Genomic DNA, 13599 nt, shown 5'->3' on the forward strand with positions numbered 1-13599 from the left:
AAAAGAGGAGGCGGAAGAATGGTAGGGTATTAGGGTTTTTTGAATTTTTTTTAATTATATTTCGACGGAAAGTTCTGACGGATTTTTATTCCGTCGGAAATGGTACTTTCCGACGGAAATTCCGTCGGAAATGGTACTTTCCGACGGAAATTCCGTCGGAAACGTACATATATTCCGACGGATTTATTTTCCGTCGGAAACGTACATATATTCCGACGGATTTATTTTCCGTCGGAAATTTCCGACGGAATTATTGAATTCGTCGAAAATATCCGACGGATTAAAAATCCGTCTGAAATTTCGTCTTTTCCAACGGAATAATGGGTTTGTCGAAAGCAGTCTGTCGCTATTTCCCTATTTTCTAGTAGTGTTCGGGTTCTACACGTTTCTACTACTATATATCAATTTGCGGCCATTTTCACAAAAGGCCTTCCACGAGACTTATTTTTGAATTTAAGATTCAGTCTTAGTGTACGACCTCCTTTCGCTATGATGGATATTTATTGTGATAATATATGTCGTAGATTTAGGATATATTTTGTATATATTTTGTGTCCTTATTTTTCTAGGTTTCCTAACGAGATTAGGACTAGTCTTATAAACGCTATATATATTGATCAATGACACACACTCTAATTTGAGGAGTTTTTCCAAAATCTAACAAAAAATAAGTAAATATATTAACGAACATAGTATTATTTTTTAAAATCAACTTACTTATATAGTTTTACATAGGGGTATAAATGAACCAAACCGATCAATAAACTACTCGTGTTCGGGCTCGGTTGAAGCTCAGCTCGTTCATGTATGTTTATTTAATGAATGAGCCAAGCTTGATTAATTTTGAAGCTCGTTTAATAAATGAGCTTAAACACGAACATATACATGCTCATTCAGATAAGTTCATGAACAACTCGTTTATTTATATGTTCATGAACTACTCGTTTACTAATGTTCATGAGTTATTGATTTATTTACAATTGTTAAATTAGTTATTAAATTTATAATTAAGATTAAATTATTATGCTAATTTTGAAATTTTCAAATATCAAAAGTACAAAGCTCATTTATTGGAGAAGCTCGATTGTTATTAAGTTCGTTCATGAAAGTCTCGTTAAATAAACGAGTTGTTCACGAACCGTTCATGAACATATAGTGTACTAAATGAGTCAAGCTTGAACAGAAATTTGAGCTCGCTTGAAGGATCGGGATCATGCTCAAACTCGCCTAAGTTAAATGAACTTGAGCATGAACAAGGTAATATTCGGCTTGGGGGTTTCTTTGTCAGTGTTATGGGGACTACTAGGTTAATGTTATTACAAGAGCTACTTTGTTAGTGTTATAGGGGTTACTCGGCCAGTGTTAATGGGGTTATTCGAACAATATTATAGGGATTACTTTGTTATTTTACTAGTGGCCACACAGTATGTTACTATGTCAGTATGACTGTATGACTAGCCGCACATAATACGGGTTGATAATTTTAAAGTAAGAAAGTCTAAATATAAGCGATATTCGAAAGGGGGATACAATTGTTTCGTAAGGAAAGGAAGAAAATGAAAGCATACAAATTAAAAGCAATTAATTCATCAAAAGAAAATCAAGCAAAGAAAGACAAAGCATTAACTAATTAGGAGAAAATAGTTTAAAGGATAAACCAGAGCCCTCAAGTTTTTCTTGCATGAGTTTGTTGACCCTCTCAACCATGGAAGGTGTGAAATGATTGGCCCAATCCCCAACTTCTCCTTTCCTAAAATAGCTCTTCTTCTCAAACATGTTGTTGATTACCCCACTCTTATTAACATCCAACTCCTTCATATTTTTAATGCTGCAAAACTCTATGACTTGTTGTATGACACCTTCATTTTCCTCTCGAGTGGAAAAGGGCATACCTATAAATTCCGCCAATCCCTTCAAGTGAAATACGGGATCATCTTTCAAGTCTTCGTACTTAAGAAATAACACCTTATTAGGTTGCTCTAAACCCATCTTCCAAAACCCAATAACATGGTCGAAAAAAGGCCCAAATGCGACTTTTCCATCACAAAAATCTTCAAAGAAATCCTCTAAAGAAGGTTTTACGAAATTTTCCATGTGTTTCATACCATCAACAACAAAGTGATATTTTGACACTATAGTGTCTAAAGGGTTTCGACAAATATACAAAATCCGACACCCAGAATTCCTAATTGACTCGGGAAGGGATGTGTAAGGGACATGAGTGCTAAGAAGCCTAGGCGACGGAAGCTCACTAAGGTGGTGTGGGTGAGGATAATCAAAGGCTTTGTTATAGACATCGGTCTCTAAGTTATACACAAGTTCTTGGGGATGATGGGTGAGCAAAGGGCTTTGATCAATAGGATAATTAGCGCGATTAACTGTCATGAACAATAGAGATTTTAACCAAGTTGAACCAGTTTTGGGGAGACTTGTAATGAATATATCACTATCTTGAGCAACAAAGTGTTTTTGAAAGGTGAGAACATTTCTAAATGAAGATTTATTGACAAAGTACCAAAAACCTTCATACAAGACCATGTGAAACTTTTGGCTAGTTCTCAATTTAGCCTTCGGAAGGCATTGCATTAGCTTTTCAACTTCTTCTTCCTTAATGTAAATTTCCTCCTTTTGGATTTCACTCATTTTGGATTTCACTAATAAGTTTAATGTTTGTGGTTTATGGAATTGAAGTATAAGTTTAATGTTTGTGGTTTATGGAATTGAAGTATAATACAATGTTTGATCTATATATAATTATATGTAATGTGTTCATTTATTAATAGTTCTCCTTTGTCACGTCTCACTTGCATGGAGACAAGTCTAGGGAACAGAAATTTTGCCGTATTATTGCATGCATGCATGGATGTGTAGTGTTGATTTTGTCATACATAATAATGTTTCGGATGACGTCTTTGTATGTGATTTTCAGCCGTTGAAGTTCTTTATATTCTATCATGCCCTCTTACATGAAAGCCCTTTAATTAGACTTAAAAATGTACAAATTTTCCCTAAACTCTAGTGTATGAAGCTTTCCCTATACCCCCATCAAACTACGTCGTTTTACTGTTGCCTCTACCACCTCACACACCCAACAACAATCCGATCTCCACGATTCCACTCACCAATGCAATAAGAGAAATAAAAAAAAATTATGAGCACTAATAATAACCATATAATCCAAATATCAAAAGAAAAAAAAACTGCATTTTCATAAATCCGTAAAATATTGCAGAAGGATACCTAGATCAAGCAAAAAATGGGGGCAAAAATATCGAACTCTAAATTGAAATAGGAAAATATATATTCTGGGTTGCAAGGCTATTTATTTGAGAGTCAATTTTGCAGCTAAGCATGTTTTAGAGGAAAGTGATTGTCGAGGTCATTCACGCCTTGGAGATTCGACCGTCAGATTGCAGTGATTTTTTTCTTAATAATTAAAGATATTTTAGGCTTAGTTCATAGTTTTCATTGTACTGTTTGATATTTTGCTAAGAGATGTGGAAGTGGGTTAAAATTAGTACTTTAGCTCATCTTCAACCTTTGGAGGTTGGGACTTGGGAGTAGCGTATGGTTGGAACACTATCTTATTGGTATTACTGAGTAATTTAATTGAGTGCCTTTCAGGATTGTTTATTAAATATAATAACACAAGTTTCAAATTGAAAATGAACATTTATCACAATGAAAATGAACATATATTCATTAATATGTGAATAACCATATGTATTAATATCGTTCTCCGTAATAAATATCTACCAAAATGAAACTGGACGTCTATGAATGAACATATAATTATTTGAAAGTGAACATATGTGTCTTACAAAATTAATAAACATTTACAAATATAATTTATGAAATACCATTGGTAGAAAATGAACATAGTTAAATATAGGAATGAACAAGTATTAAAATCTAAATAAAAAATATTAAAAGCCAAATGAATATCTTTCTGTACGAGAAAAATAGTTATAAAAGAACATTAGCTAATATCAAAATGAACATTAGTTTCATACAATTAAATATTTAGGTTGGTGCATTATGCAAAGTTTCTATAAAGTTATTCCTTTTTCTATATTTCAAATTTTATTTTTTTATAACTGATAAACTGTTTATTTTTATAAGCGTTGTAAATGTTCATTTCTATAAGCGTAAATGTTCAGTTTCTTTTCTAAAGAGTATTGTATTCAAATTATATTTTGAATTGTTACACATTTTTGTAGAATTTTATTTGTTTCAAATACATCTTAATATTATGTTAATTTATATAAAATGGTGTCAAAAATTCAATATTAAATAAAATTAAAAATGAAATCATAACATTAACAAAACACGTTTCTAAAGTGTACATATCCTTCTTACCATTTGAACATCAACATTTCTCTCAGAAAAAAAAAATGAACATCACCATTTGATAAATTAAGTATAAATAAAAGGAATATAGAATCATATTCTTGTATGGTTGTACCATTTTATAGCCGTAAGATGTTCGTTTTGTGTATTTTCGTTTATGCATATGTTCGTCTTCAACTTTATAATTTATTATTCTGTGTAATAAGTGACTATCGTTGTTTTTTTTTTTTTTTAAAGTATTAGTAATAATCAATGCACATTATTTGCAAAATGTGAATGAATGTCTATCAAAATTAAAATAACAAAATTATCAAAATAAAAATGAAAATATATCAATTTGAAAATGAACATTTATTAATACGAAAATTATCAATATTGTAATAGATATACTACATATATTAAATGAATTGATCATGTATCCATATGAAAATGAACATTTACCAATATGAAAATGAACATTTACCAATATGAAAATGAACATTAATAAATAAATAAATAAATAAATACTACTTTAATTTTTTTTCCCCCATTTACAAATTACGACAATTCTTCTTTCCAGATATAGGAAAGAAAAAAAAAACAGCTATGCTTATGATAACTGTCTATTAGAAAGAGGAATTAAAGTAATATTAGAGACTTAAAATTTAAGAGAAACAAAAATTGATGGGAAAATCGATCAACGAGGTTTGTGTTGATTGAATATTCCATGGAAATGACTAGTAGAAGAACGAATCACACACTTCTAAGTCACACATGGAGGTTTGGGAATGCAGAAGTTCAGAACCATGGAGCCATGGTGGTGCGTCGTGTAGGGAGTGTTGAATTGTCAAATCATTACTTGCTAGAAATCTCAATGTGGGCGAGCGATAATCTCGATGGTTTTGTGAAGCGTGTCATTTTGATGGGTGTAGGTACTAGGGGTAGTGGTAGGCTAAACACATCGTTTAAGAGGGAGTGTAGGTAGAGCTACATACACTAGATTCTAAGGATAAATAATTACTTAAAATGGAGATGCAACATGGTCCTCCTCATACCTATAATATTTGAGTCACGTTGACCCTGTTATTATGTTAAAGGATCAAATCAACCAAAAACTTAATCTAATGGTTGAAAATTAATTTATTTACTTCATCTTAAGGATTAATTAAAATATATGTAGTCTTTTAGAGCTTTATATAATCATTTACTCCGTAATATATTTTCTAAATTGGTATTAATTTTAAAATACGTGACAAAATCATGTGTCAATTAGTGTAACTAATGTTTTATTTAACTTATTATATCCACTTTTAGCTCCTTATATACGACTCTAAGAGCTTTATGTAACAACAAATGCAAGAAAGACAATGAAATCAACACAGAAACGACACAAATTTACGTGATTTACAGCAATGTGTGGTAAAACCCATTCTCTTGCGTCCTCACCAACTTCAAGATCTCCCATCAACGAGGCTTTTGCATACGCCTCTCTTCCCAAATCTTTCAAAGTTTCATCATGTAAGATCTTGAATATTAGTGCTCCAAATAACCCTTCAGAGTTTAGAGACTTATGCTTTACATTGGCATACTTTTACTCAAAAAACTTAAAGAAGTCAATGGGCCGGAAAATCGATTTTGGCACACCCTTATTGATTTTGGCACACCACTATGTGAGAAGATCAATTAAGGGTGTGCCAAAATCATTTCCAATGGGCCGGGATGCCAAAAGTTTCAACTTCATACTAAGATTTTTTTAACAAATTTTGTCTAAGTTAGATTTCAAGATGAGCCTTATTTCGAGCATGAAGTTGGATATTTGAGGCAAGGTCTAGAGCAATTGAATAGGGTATCGTTTTGAAAGTACCAAGGATTTGAGGAATGATTCCACATTTCATTTGAAGTCGTTGGCTAAATTTACATAGGCTTGCCCTTTCTCCCCAAGAGAGGAAATGAATGGTGTGTGTCATTGACGATATAATTAAAAATTATGCAGCATCGAGAGTCTTCAAGAGCTGGAACTCAACAAGACTAGGGTCTAGGAATATGACAAGTTGGTGGTGAAGGCGGCGTTCTTTAGGAAAGGCGAGGTGGGTGATTGAATCAATAATTTCACTCCCTCTTATGGTGGACCAATCAAAGATATGATGGAACAAAAACTTGGGAGACTAGAATCGATGGAGAGGAGGGAAAACAATAAGCTGGGGCCTTTTGTGCAAAGGACGCGTGGTGCTTCTATCATTAGAGCAACTCTGCATTTGCCATTTATCATTTAATCTTCATGTATTATCATATGATACAGAAAACACATTAACCACCATATCTCAGAAATAGCAAAACTACCTCTTAAAAAGCCTAGAAACACTCTAAGACAATTATTCACCATAACATTACTAGAATTCACACAACTTACAGATATTTTAGACATCGTGCAACTGTACTTTGGATCTTAAGAGCATTCAAAATGATACACGAATACCAAGAAGTACCATGAACTGTGAAACGAATTCAGGGTGCCCTGGCCAAGCAGCTCCTGTCACCAAGTTCCCATCCGTGAAGCAACGATTTATTGGTTCAGGCTCCAACCAAGTTCCCCCTCCTAATACCACATTGAGCTTCACAGCAGGGTATGCAGTACATTTCTTCCCCTGGAGATAAAATCACAAAGGAATCAGATTCTTCACCAAGGTAGCAAGAAAGTCTTAGCAAAACCAAGTCACATTACAGTAGCTCGTCATAAAAGGTGACAAGGTTGAACAACTGGCAGCTGCATCACATTTATCTCATTTTAGCAGGCCAGATGACTTAGACAAAATTGCAAGACAATCAGAAGCATACAAGGATTGTAACAGCCAAAATTGGTCATCATAATTCTTTATTTTTAGCTTTTTCTTAGTGAAAGTGTCCAGCCACTTAAGCTGGGATTGTAACATTGTATGCTCTATATGGTGATTTGATCACATCAAGCACAGTCAACTATCAATCATTCCGCACCTCTTCTGCTTCCTTATTTCAATTTTTTCTGTTTATTTATTTATAAAACTGCTCTGCAAGGTAGCAGATATACTCACAGAATCACAGCAAGTGAGCGGAATATTAGCAGAAAAAAGCTGCTTAATTAGCATGAGCTTCTTGTAAATCTTCAGTTTACAAGCTCTTTAACTTACCCTAAAAAGTCAAATATCAAACTCCAAAATTTATATGCCGTCCCTATCAATAAGGCCACTTTATATCAAAATTTTAACAGAAAATAATAGCTAAAATCCATAACTATCCTTCAGTACTAAACCTTTTACGACACTGAACTTGTTGGGACACACTAGATTAGGAATGTAGACTACACCCAATTGTGTTGGGACTAAGGTGTTAGAAACTTTTAGCAATAAAAAAGGAATGGCATTGAAACTGGTAGTATTACAACTTAACAGATTACAATGGGAACAAGCATAAGCCATTGAAAATATAAAACAAGTCCGTAGTGAAGTCTGAACAAATTTAGAAATGTAAAAGCTCCTAAAAACCAGACTTTCTAATGGTAAATGCATGTATTTGTGTCAGGATTTAAAAAATAAAGGTAAAATAACACTCCTAGCTTTCAAGGTGATGTGAACTAACAGAGGAAAGAATAATGTTAAGGAGAAAAAGAAATTACCTTGAGAACACCAGCTGCAGATAAAATCTGTTGGCCATGGCAAATGGATGCAACTGGTTTTCCAGCCTCCATGAAACTTTTCACCATGGTGATAACATTCTCGTCTAAAGCAAGGTACTCAGGTGCTCGCCCTCCGGGAATCACAAGACCATCATAACTTGAAGCATCTATACCTTCAAAGGTGGCGGTCAATGTAAAATCATGACCAGGCTTTTCACTGTATGTTTGATCACCTTCAAAATCATGTACAGCAGTTGGGCAAGTATCTCCTTGCTGCTTCTTTGGACACACAGCATCGACATGGCACCCCAGGGCTTGAAGGGACTGGAAAGGGACCATAACCTCATAATCTTCCATGAAATCTTACTCCAACAGAAAAGAAATAATATGAGGATGATAAACAGTTACCCACTTACCCATATATAAAGAACCTACAACCATATCATGTGGATATATGTGTCAAAATAGTTTCCCTTTGCATTTGCAATAAGGATCTCAAGAATAAAATTTTCAGATTGTACATCTCTACGTTGCCTAATGTTTTTTTTGTCTTGCTTCCCTCTGTTCCCCTTCTATTCTTCTCTTTCCTCTCATCCCTACATCCCTTCTCCTCTGCCTACTAATAGTAAAGAATATTAAAAAAGCTTCATAAACCGCTAATACATCAGTAAATTTGATCCTGCATAGACTTTCACTTTGCTAAGTCATTTCAGATATCCAAATCAACAGCTATCTCATTAATCAAGTGTAAAGCAATACTTACCCCACAAAGGAACAGGATCCTTTTATCTGACCCACTTATGATGCCTCCTAGTGCTTTTACAAAAAGCTGAATGAACTCAGGATCCTTTTATCTGACCCACTTATGATGCCTACTATATTTTGGTCAACTACACAAGCTCCCATGTCCGTTGGTTCTACCCAATGAGCCCCAGCTGCAATGAGCACGGGCTTCACTGCAGGAAATGCTGTACATTTATGACCTTTAACACAATCAGCAGCAGCCAGGATCAACTGCCCATGGCATATAGAAGCAATTGGCTTCCCGGATGAATGAAACTTGCATACCACATCCAGAACAGACCCATTCATTGCAAGATATTCAGAGGCCCTTCCCCCTGGAAGGACCAAACCATCATATACGCTTGCATCAATATCATCAAAGGTTGCATTCAGGGTGAAGTTGTGTCCACGAGTTTCAGAGTAAGTCTGCAAGCAAGATAAAAGTCAAGAAATGACAAACCAAATTGAAGTATGCATTGGTGACTTAACTGAATATTCATTAAATGAAAGCCCTAGATACAAAAATAACTATACATCGACATGAACATTACCCTAATGCCTCTTAGAGAGTAAGAGGCTCCTGCCTAGGCAAGGTGGGTAGGGTTGGATGTATGTGGCCTTGTCCCTATGAAGGGTGAGGCTAATCATTTTGATGCAATGGTGCTGACACCATATTAAGAAGATTGAACATGGAAAATTAAAAGGAAAGTTAGGGAGGGTCCAAAGGGAGTAGAAATCAACAGACCAGACACGTTAACTAACCACATTTAAAAATTCTTTCACCTGAAAATGTAGTGATATTTTTTTTAAAAAAAAATATCTAAAAATCTAAGCTACCCTAAGAAGAGTACAGTGAAATACTAGTAACAACTTCACTATTTTCGGAAATAATCTTGGGACTTGATGCTTCATTAAGTCAAAGTGTTAGCCGTCACATACCATCATGTCTCAACTAGCAATCCATTTTATTCATTTATTGGAAAAGAACGACGTATAAAGTCCTATTCAAAAGTTAGAAGCTATTGCTTGTACTATTAATATTTCTCCTCTCTTAAAATAAATGTATTACCCCTTTGAAATTGTGACATCCTTGAAATCATGACATCATACTGTCAGATAGAAAAAGGAAAACCGGAGATGAAATTTTGTAATGTGGGTAGGAGGTCAATGCCTCCATGTGCATCTCAAGCATTTGTTAAACCCAAAGCATGGCTGTTAAACAACTAGAACAAGCGCACATTAATGATCGTTGAGAGGTGTTATGGGTTTTACAGCATTAATAGATATCTTCTCAAGGGATTCAAGCAACTGTAACTTGTAAGAGTATGCTATTATAAGACCCCTTGTTCTTACTATGTAATGTCTTGTGGTCAGTTCTAGGTTTACTTTAAATGCTTCTGAGGGCGGTTTAATTATGTATTTGAGGGGCTAATTATCTGTAACTTTCTTTTTACTGACGGCTAGAACTTGTATGTCACCCATTTGATTCCCGGCTAACTATATATATGAAGCTACTCATGAACTATTCCATGTAAATGTAAATACAGTATTAGCATTTCATTGAAGAAAAACAACTAATCAAAAGAAATTGTAATTACCAAGCATAGCTTGGTCTAGTGGTCAAGCTTGGTTGTGGGATCAAACCCCACTGGAGACACTTTGGGGGTGGGGATTCCCTTACCCTTCCCCCTCACTTCCAAAGTGTCTAGCCCGTTAACCCGGGTCGAGAGGACCTGTGAGAGGGTCCGGCCCAGTAGGGCCCCTCTCCTTACCAACCAAAAAAAAAAAAAGAAATTGTAATTGTCGGAGATATGTAATACACCTTGAAACAATCAATAAAATTCCTCTGTCTGGTGGACATAGCTAACACATTGTGCAGTAAACCAACCTAAATTTGTGTGTTCTTGTTTGTTGAATTCGTTTAATCTTTTCGCATTACAAAAGTTATAACAATATACTAAACATTAGCAAGAGACTTTTAATTCACTAAATTCCAGAGAAATTTTGAAAAAAAAAAAATCATCAAGATATCTCTCAAGAAATACTCACTATGTGATTAAATTCCTTATAATCAATAAGCAATAGTAAGAGAAAACTAGATGATTTTAATTAGGATGAATAATTTAAACCCATAAAAATACCAATTAAATAAATAAAACCCAGAAACCTGATGAGTAGAAAGTTGATGAATAGCAGTGCGGCAAACATCCCCGGCCTTTTTATCAGGACAAACAGCATCAACTGCTACACCATAAGCTAAAAGTGCTTGAAATGGTACCATCACCTAAACAACAATAAAAGTCAAAAATTATTTTAATATGATTTCATTTGAATTTACAGTGAAAGATGAATATTAAGTATTAACCTCATAATCTTCCATGTAATCACCGCAAATTATGAGGAACTTTTTCTCAGATTTTGATTTAGATTCTGCCATTTTTGAGAGTTGAGAAGAGTTGAGAGTGTTCTGGAGTTGTGGGCTGATGTAAGGATGAATTAAAAATGTGGGAGATTATTTATATACTTGGTACCTAAATTTAAAGTAGATTAATTAATAGTGGAGGGAGTTGGAGAAGACATCTGGACACATGGATACCAGATTGTGTGGCAAGATCTGCGGTACGTACGTGATGGACGACTCCACTGATCCACTATGGGTGAAGTAAATTGATTGGAGCTAAACTTAATTGAACTGAATAAGCCTGAAATGAATTGAGCTATAATTAGAAATGAAACAGAATTGAATTGAAATTAAGCTGAATTAAGGGGTCATTTGGTTTGAAAAATGGTAATGGAGTGGAAAGGAAACAAATACTTGGTAAAAGGGAAGAAAGGAATCATTTAGGCTTGTTTGGCATTATTTTTTGTTTTTAGTTTTCTTTTTTAAAAAAAACTAAAAACAAAAAAATGAAACAAGAAAAAGGTATTTCCACTTTTTGGTTGTCAATTTTCAAAATTATCCTGATTTTAATAAGTTTGACTAATTTTTATTCATTATATGATATATATCATATGATTTTAAAATAATAATAAAATACCTTAATATGAAGCTCCCCCCACCCCAAACCATCGTGCCCAGCCCCTCCTCCGCGCTGAAGCTCCCCTTCCCCAAAAACCACCAAACTTGCCCACCCTAAAACCCACGAAAACCTTAATATGACCACCCCACCACAAAAAAAAAAAAAATAAAACCCCAAATGGCCCTTCCCCAACCACTGGCAGATGATGATGGATAGACGGTTGGGGGTTTTTATGCAGTTGGGAAGGTGATTTAGGGATTTTGCGTGGTCGTGGATGGGATTTTGGGGGTTTTGGGCTGCGGGATTGGTGGTTTTGAGGGAAAGGGAGCTACTGGTGCTGGGGAGGGGATTCTGGTCGGCGCGTGGGTGGGAAAGGGGATTCCGGCCGCCGGTGTTGTTGTGGGGAAGGTGGTTCGTGGGTGGTGGGGAAGTTAGTTCGTGGGTGGTGGCTTTTTTGCTAAGTTTTTCTGTTCTTTTTTTCTTTTCACACAAAAAATACGTGTTAACCAACTGAGTAACCCAAAAATAAGTAACCCTTGATCAATTAAGTAACCTCTAAATAAGTAATCCCTGAATAAGTAACCTCAACCACATATGAAAATTTGTGAAAAAAAAATGATCTTGAAGGGAAAAACAACACCAAATGACATATGTCATTCCCAGTGTGTTTTTAGTATTACATACATTAATATTGATTGATTGATTTTTCTTAAATTTATATGCATACCTTAATATTGCAATTAATATGTTGACAAATACTTTTTCTCATGCAAATCCTAGTTTTAATTCATTATTTCTTAGAGCACACAATTACAATATTATCTCTTCTACATTTTCTTTCAATTGTCATACATACTAGCTTCTACGGTCCTACCAGTGGCGGACCCACCCTTGGTCCTGGTGGGTCACGTGACCTACCAAAAAAAAAATTAAATTTTTTAAAAACAAAAAACACGGACTGGGTGAAGGCAGGAAGGGGAAAAAGTCAAAAAAACAAAACAACAAGTCTCATTCTCTCTCTTCACAGCTTCACGCCTTCACTCACTGTCTCACTCTCACTCACGGCCTCACCGGAGTCACCGCCACAGCCCACAGCGCCACTCGCCTCCCGCCGCACCGCCTCGACGGCCGCCGCAGCCCGCACGTCCGCAGCCCGCAGTTTCGCACTGAGCTCTTCGAATTTCTAGTGTTCTAGGTAAGTTTTTAAGCTTTTAAATTCTTAAATTATACACAAATTGTTGAATTGTTGGGTTGAGTTTGTGCTTAATTGAGTTGATTATGTAATTTAATCTAGTCAACTAGTGTGTATGTTCTATATATTGCTCTTTGAAATTGTTGATTTGCTATTAAATTTATCAAATTAGGGAGTTAGGGTTTCTTTTTTTTGTAGGAGTTGATATTATTGTTATTTGAATTGCTGATATTTTTTTGTTTCCTGTAAATTGATATTGTAATTTGTAAATTGACAATGGGCTAGTAAAACAAATTGTTTAATTGTTGAATTGTTGGATTGAGTTCAGAGTTTGTGCTTAATTGAGTTAAATTGATATTGAATTGTTAAATTTATCAAATTAGGGAGTTAGGGTTTCTGATTTTTTAGGAGTTGATATTATTGTTATTTGAATTGCTGATTTTTTTTGTTTCTTGTAAATTGATATTGTAATTTGTAAATTGACAATGGGCTAGTAAAATTGATTAATTGATGATTTCATATTAGAGCTTACTAGCTTAGTGTTTCTGTTTTTTTTTTTTTTTTTGGGAATTGATTACTGATTAGTTTGGGTAATTGCATCTGTGGTCTGTTTTTTTGAAGCATTT

General features: G+C 34.6%; 2 pseudogenes across 1 annotated transcript; both read right to left on the reverse strand.

Annotated features, from left to right (window-relative positions):
* Window positions 1-1626: 1626 nt before the first annotated feature.
* On the reverse strand, window positions 1627-2643 carry LOC145576423 (flavonol sulfotransferase-like pseudogene; annotated as a pseudogene).
* A 3991-nt stretch (window positions 2644-6634) lies between these two features.
* Window positions 6635-11234, reverse strand: LOC145574659 (protein DJ-1 homolog D-like; annotated as a pseudogene). The gene is made up of 5 exons (XR_014098121.1): window positions 11127-11234; window positions 10929-11045; window positions 8742-9187; window positions 7979-8344; window positions 6635-6974 (listed from the first exon to the last, which is right to left on the reverse strand). The product of XR_014098121.1 is annotated as a protein DJ-1 homolog D-like (transcript).
* Window positions 11235-13599: the final 2365 nt, after the last annotated feature.

The sequence above is a fragment of the Chenopodium album genome, chromosome 13 (genome assembly GCF_948465745.1).
Source record: "Chenopodium album chromosome 13, dcCheAlbu1.1, whole genome shotgun sequence".
In the NCBI taxonomy this organism is placed as follows: domain Eukaryota; kingdom Viridiplantae; phylum Streptophyta; class Magnoliopsida; order Caryophyllales; family Amaranthaceae; genus Chenopodium; species Chenopodium album.